A 7,552-nucleotide genomic window follows, 5' to 3' on the forward strand; every position below is an offset into this window, starting at 1 on the left:
TATATGTGAGTGACTGAGAAAGACCTTACAGCTTGGGGAATTAGCTCAAATGGTAGAGCGCTCGCTTAGCATGCGAGAGGTAGCGGGATCGATGCCCGCATTCTCCAGAAAGTAGAATGTTTTTCACGGTGGGGCTTTCAAAAAGTTCCTTTCTGGCTTATGAATACATGAAAACACGTGATTTCAATTATTTGTTTAAAAGTGCATGAGCCATGGATTGCAGATGTTGAATTTGATTATTTCCCCATATATTTTGGTAAACGGACTATGCCTTGACAGACCCCAGCAAAGGGAACTGAAACCCTACAAATACACACGTTCCCTACTGAATCCTGCAACATAACAATAACAATTTGCACATGCGCATTTTGCCCTCAGAAAAAGCTCACAGGTGACTAGTGAAAATAATTTTCCCATATCGGTTACGTCCTATTGAAAAAAAAAAGCCCCTGAGTTCAATGGGTTCTGCAAAAATGGGCTTGGGCTAGTTGCATGTTGTAACAGGACTGTTCACTCCAGTTAAAATGAATGGATCCCTCTAATACACACACCCACCAATTGCACCTGCAACTCCCCAGATTACCATACCTAAGATCAGGTAACTGCAGGCATAAGCAGCACGTTGTTGCCAGCTCCCACAATTTTTATTACAAGTTTAACAATATTTGGTGTTTTTCTTAAAGCCCCAACTCCTGGAGATATGTGATTACATGAGAATCTTAGTTTTCATTTTTTTAAAAAAAGGTTCTAATCATCATGGTTACAGAGAAAACCTTGACAAAAATGAAATGTTAAGGCTTGAAAACCAGAAGGCAAATAAAAAGAGCACAAAAATTATTTTTTTTAACTCATGATTTTGGGGAGCCTGATTCATGATTTGTAAACCCGTGATGTGGCAGTACTATGTTAGCCATACTGTACAAATAAAGGTTTCAGAGTAGCAGCTGTGTTAGTCTGTATTTGCAAAAAGAAAAGGAGTACTTGTGGCACCTTAGAGACTAACCAATTTATTTGAGCATAAGCTTTCCTGAGCTACAGCTCACTTCAGGTAGCTCACGAAAGCTTATGCTCAAATAGATTGGTTAGTCTCTAAGGTGCCACAAGTACTCCTTTTCTTTGTACAAAGAAAGCTGGCATACTGAGTGTGTATTTTGTGAGTGCAGTGAGAGCTGGCATACTGCGTGTGTATTTTGTGAGTGAGTGCACATTGAGCTCAGTTTTTTAATTCTGGCAAAAAATTTAATTTTGTTTTGTCAACTAATATAGCACTATGAAACATTCAATTGACACGTGCTGGGCAAGAGGTGGGGGTGGAAGGGCACAGCCAAAGACAGCCCCTAAAGGGTGTGTTTCCTGCCTATCTAAAGGACAAAGTCCCCTGACCCAGGAAGTGAGGTCGGGGGGTGCTTCTGCCTAGGGATTGGGGAAAAGTGAATGTGGTTTTTGGAGTCCAGCTGCAGAAGGGGAACTCCTACTGTCTGCTCTTCCAGTAATAAATGCATGTTCTGCTGTTACTGAGCTCATGCCTGTGTCATCATTACAGAGATTCTATCTGTTTTTATGCTAACCCAAGAATGGGATTGCAAGATCGAGCAACAGTACAATTTATTTTTTCTGGTTGATGCTATGAAATTATTATGAAATTATTGTATCCTTGCATACATCACTGGATGTGGAGACAACCATCTGCTATCAGGGCTGTAGAACCAGCTACAGACCAGGGACAATGGTAGGTCATTAGACCTTCATTGGTTGCTTGTTCAGGTGGAAACACTTTGGGACAATGGTTTGGGAAACTAATACAGGAAAACTAATACAACCAAGTTTTTCTGTAGGGTACTGGGGAAGTGGAGAGTGGACAATTCCTAGCAACAGAACAAAGAAATAGGGATGAAAAGCAGAAGTCAGAGAGACACGGGAAGCTTTAGCAGAAAACAGGATGAGGCAGGCATGGTTTCATAGCATGGGGCCCTGTTAATTGTGGAACCAGCCAAAGTGAAAGGAAGGCAGCTGACTTGGAGCGGAGAGAGGGAGAGACTTCATGATTCTCAAGAGAATAGGTGCAGAAGGGAGGATCCTGGACACCTCAGATAGCTCTGCTAAGGCCAAAGAACTCTGCAGAGTGATGAGGAACCTGAGGCAAGCAAATGCATACAGTTGTGTATATTACTTTGCCTAGATCTATGATCTCTCATTTTATCTAAGTAAAATGCAATGGCATTTTAGAATTCTGTGCATGTTTGCTTCATTATCACATGCTTCTGAAGAGACAAACTAAACCCAGAGTGCACACACAGCTGGAGTTCTGGGGGAAGGTGTGCTTAAGCTACAGAAGAGTCTGAGGGGTCAGCACTGGTCCTAGGGGCTAGGCAGTTGCACTGCATGGCCCCAGCTTTCAGAAGGGAGTGCAAGAGAGAGGATCTGTACCCCAAGAGTGTGTCTAGAGATCCCAGTGGAAGCAGTTCAGACTCAAAAGGCTTAAACCACTTGGGGCCCAGTGAGGTGGGCCCCAAACACAGCAGCTTGAGGAGTATCAAGCCAGGGAGAGCTCTACTAGCACTGTGTGTAGGATACTTACTGATTCAGGGCCTTGATAAAATGGATGAGAAAAGAGTAGTGACGGGAATAGGAAATATCAGCCAGGAGCTGAGTCTTAATTTCAGCTTCTGGCTGCAAGTTTCTCTGCCTCTGTGCTCTCTGTGCAAGCTGCTTTTTGAAGTCCCCAAATTGGCAAGTATATCAGTGGCTTTTGTCAGCTGTAGGGGGCAGAGGTAAGGCTACTGTATACTTCATTCTTGCCTTGGGGAATCAGTATGAGGCCGGTAGCATTCATGACACTGCACTAGTGGACAGAGGTAAGTGCGCATGATGTTCCGAGAGGCTTCCTAGGACAAAGTTCAGGCAGCTCTGGGTTGGTTTGTGCAGAGTAGAAGAAATGGTCAAGTATAGACGAGGTATAGCCATCTAGTGTTCAGTTAGCCTGCCTTATATGCAACTTTTGCCTTAGTGAGGATATGGTCTGAGGGTCTTTCCTACTGTACGCATGTACTGTAGCTCCACAATGCTCTATACCATCTGTATTTCTAGGTGTTCAGAGGCTTATGTATCGGTGCAATTGATGTTCTGAAAAGTGTGAGAGACTGCCTGTCAACCATAACAGAAGTGCTGATTTGAAGTTGTGATGGGCACAGAAAGAAATGGTCTTGCTGGGGAGGAGTTAGGTACTGTTCCCGGTTCCCATTGCCATCCTAATGGGGCCAGAGTTAAGAATGTGCAGCCGTGTTGGGCAGAATGAGTCACCTTAACTCCACATGTTTTGGTTTTCTAAAGTTTCCTAATGCTTGGGTTTGGCAATACTGTTTACATCTGTGCTAAGTGAGCATGTCAAATGCTGCCATTGTGATCTATGGCATTTTACACCCACTTTGTATGGATGTAAATCACACAAGGTTCAAGGCAATGGAGAATCAGGCCCGTATTCTAGAACTTGGGGCTGTATCATCTTTCTCCCCCCCACCCCCCTTTTTTCAAGTATCTCTCTCTAGCACAGCTCAACACTGGCAGCAAGTTTGTGATTTGACTGTGTGAAATCATCTTTTCTGCATATCATGGCATTTCATTTTCGTTGGTGGACCATTTGAGTGTGTGCCCCCAAGGTTGTGGCATGCAGTAATAACTTAGTGCTCAGCAGGCTTTTTGCGAGGTTGGATAATCAAATGTTTGGATGTTGTGTGGAGGATTCCAGGCATTGTGAGCCTAACTTTGTGTAACTTTAGCATTTGCCTTCCCTTAAAATTATGAGGGTAGTCTTGGCTTTTTGTAGCTCTGTTATACGTTAGTGAATGGAGGCAATGTGGTCTATGGATTACAATGCAACTGTGAATTGGGGTGCTGGGTTCTTTGTTTTCTTGTTTATATTATAATAATTGCATGAGTCCGAAGATTTCTAAGAAGTTAAACCATGTTAATTAGATTTAAAAGACAGAGATCATTTAATTATGTTAGAGACAAAACAGATCTGAGAAGACATTACTCAGTGTTAGGATAGTTCTGTTGAACTCATCATATGGGACACACTTATAACAGGACATTCTGGATCTGTGTGCTGCCCATTTATACCAAAAGGATGGTGAATCAACAGTTGTCCTACACGACTGGACCTTGTCATGAACCATCTGTATAGAATAAAGCAAGAATATTTTCAATAATGTATTTCCTTGTGTGCTTCTCCTATATGTATAAAATTCAGCCCTGTGAATTTCTAGTCTTACATTACAGCAGACTGCATATTAATTATGCTCACTGTAATGGTGTAAGTCCGACTTCTTTGCTATAAAAGTTCTTGGTATTTTTAAAAAGGTAGATAAGCAAAATTGAGTGAATTTTATTTTTGGAAGGGGATGGATGGTGGAGGATTAAATAATGAGCTAAAAACAGAAATGAGCTCAAGCTGCATATTGTGGGGGTATCCATATCTGGGGTTGTTGGCATGTCAATGGATTGTTGTACAGACAATGGTAGGAGGGAGAGGTAAGGCTATACGTATAACTTCTCTGCCACTCCACTGCTTAGAGTAGGGGTTGAATTCTGATTGTGTTGTATCAAATCTGCACTTCAAAAACAAACATTTTTACCCACTTTAAAGTTCCTGAAAATGGTGCTAATGTAGACAAGGCTATAGGCTTCAAGGTCCTTTTGCCTCCTCAGGGTTTACCTTAAACCTGGGCAGTGGGGGGTGGAATTTTAAAAGAAAAAGTAGTCATTATGATTTCAATAACTGCAAATTGGCTAGCATGTCCTGACCTGTGTGGTTATGGCAGATACTCACACAGCAGGAACTCTTGCCAGCAAATCGGGTGCTTTATTTCGTAATGCCTGTTGCATAAAAGGCTGGATACACAGTAAGTTTGCTATAAGCTCCCAAGAACCCCTGGATCAGCAGGTATAGCCTTAGTGGCAATATCGTGTGTAGTGTCGTATCTAGTTATTAATTGGCTTTACCAGGGTTTTAATGGGAGCATGGATTTACCCTAACAAGAACCATGCTGGGTTATTCTTATTATTTAGATACGTTGCTTAATTTCTTTCTCTTCCTCCACCCCCATTTTGGCCACCACCATTTGCAGCTCAACCCCTCTGGAGAGTGAGAGGAGCACTGCCTTGCAGGGCTCTTCATTTTGTTTCACTCCACTTCTTACCCATGTCTGTGGATGTAATTTCCACACTCTACTTGTGTAGCAGTGATGAGCGGTGTTGAGGAATGGAAACATGTCTTTGGTCAGGGGAGGTAGTGCTGCAAATTCACACAGCATAGCAGCGCTGACGCTAACTGGTATGCTGCTCATGGGGACGTTCCCCACTCTTATAGTGAAACAGACAAGATTGTCTTTCAACATAATTGTCTGGAACTGCCAAACTGTGACATGCAGTTATCCAAGAGCCTGAGGTCCATTTATTAGGGTGCTAGCCTAGGACACTTAGGAAACTGAGATTCAGTTCCCTCCGCTACCACAGACTTTCTGTCTGACCTTGGAAAAATCACTAATACCTGGCCCACAAAGGGACTTAGGCTGGAGGAAGGGGTGTTACTGCTCACCCTATATGTTTTAGCCCAGTGATTAGAGCACTTCATCTGGGATATGGGAGATCTGGATTCAATTACCCCTCTGCCTGCTGGGGAGAAAAAATTTGAACAAGGGTCTCGCACATCTCTCAAGGGAGTGCTCTAACCACTGTGCATGGGATATTTTTGATGTAGGGCTCCCTCAGTTTCTCGTACTGAAGCTGTTCCACTTTGAATAAATAATTAAATAGTCATTGGCGCAAGGGAGACCGGACCCTGGCTCTGCCCACCTCTCACTCTCTCAGTATTGTATTTACCCAAAGTGGAACAGCTTCAGCCGAAGAGATTGCAGGAGATGAGAGTGAGAGCGCACATGACCAGAGGCAGAAATTTAGGCACTTAGGGAATTTTTACAGTTAAAATTTAGGGGCTGAGTGAGATTAGGTGCCTATATGGTTATGTGGCAGCTGAGCTGGAGTTTTGTGGATTGCAGTGGAGAATAAATCGGAGATTTAGTGTCCCTTTGTGTATCTGGGCCTTAATCTCGCTGTCCCTCAATTCCCCATCTGTAAAATGGAGAGGATATCACTCCCCTACCTCATGGAGGTGTTGTGAGGATAAATACAGTAAAGATTGTGCGAGGCTCAGATTCCACCATGATGGGGCTATGTAAGTACCTGAGACAGAAAGAGATTCTCCTTACAGGCCTTGTCTACAGAAGAAAGTTGTATTAATTTGGAAATAGATTTAGTTCAGTTGGTGTAAGTACTCCACTCGCCTTTGCTTGTGGTTGAAAAGTGTGCCTTATCGCAATTTAGGCTTCATGTAACTGCTCTGACTTTAACAGAGGTCTGGTCTGCACAGAAAGCGGCACCAATTTAACTAAAGATTTTAAGCCAATTTAGTCAAACCGGTGCAATTTTGTGGAAGTGTAACTCACTGGTCAGCATATGTTACAAGTCTCCTTTTATGCCTATCAATAGAGGGTACAAACTGTGGCAAACTTTAGTTCAAGCTGTTAGCAGCTTGTGATCTTTAGCTCTGAATGTCCCTGGTTCAGTCCTTAGTGTGTTACCTGTGAGGGTGGCCGTCACAACTGGATACTCATATTGGTTAAAACCAGCCATATCTTTTTTAAACCCAGGTTTAAACCAATATAAGAGTGTCCATATAGGGGGTTAAATGGGTTAATTAAATTTCTTTTAAACTGATTTAAATTGAACTTTGTATGTGTAGACAAAATCAAAGTTACTCTTGGTAAACACAGGTATAAAAGGAACCAGCCTCTAAGGGTTCTTATAATTAGCTGCATCATACAAAAAGTCCACCAGCTGAGTGGCATTTGCTCTAAATTAGCTGTTAAAACCAGCTGTACAGCAAGGTTAGCTGGAGACACAGCACCTTCAATTTAACCTCAGTCCCCTACTAAAGGCTTTGTCCTGTAACCACTAAGGGGGGAAAGAGCCCTTTAAAGAATTTTAATGATTAATATTTAGCCCAATGTCTTATTAAAAATGTGTAAACTAAGCAGCTTTGCAAGGTATGGGAGGAGAGCTTCTAAACAATGATTTTACAGTTATGTTTCGGGGGAAACATGGCTGCTTAGCTTCACTAAACCTACCAGTTAATCCATTTAGTTGTAACAAAATGTTCAAATTCAGTTCTCTAATCTCATTTCTAACACTGATCCTATTATCACGTCTAAGGCAAAGTGGCTTGGTGGGGTTGGCTGGGACAGGACCTGCATACAGGCACTCCTCTCACATCCAACAAGGTACACATCAACCTGAGGAAACTTTCAGACCAATCCAGTTCATTATTGCCCGGTTTTCAGATGCTTTCTTACCATGAAAACAAGGAGGAGTCCTGTGGCACCTTAAAGACTGACAGATTTATTTGAGCATAAGCTCTCATGGTTAAAAAACCCCTCTTCTTCAGGTGCATGGAATGAAAATTACAGAAGGGAGTTACCCTACAATTGGAGAACTA

At 42.5% G+C, this 7,552-nt stretch overlaps 1 non-coding gene across 1 annotated transcript; it reads left to right on the plus strand.

The window, feature by feature from the left end:
* Nucleotides 1-34: 34 nt before the first annotated feature.
* Nucleotides 35-107, plus strand: TRNAA-AGC. Its single transcript has one exon. It is a non-coding gene; the product is annotated as a tRNA-Ala (tRNA).
* Nucleotides 108-7,552: the final 7,445 nt, after the last annotated feature.

This window comes from Chelonia mydas, chromosome 6 (assembly GCF_015237465.2).
Source record: "Chelonia mydas isolate rCheMyd1 chromosome 6, rCheMyd1.pri.v2, whole genome shotgun sequence".
NCBI classification, from domain to species: Eukaryota; Metazoa; Chordata; order Testudines; family Cheloniidae; genus Chelonia; species Chelonia mydas.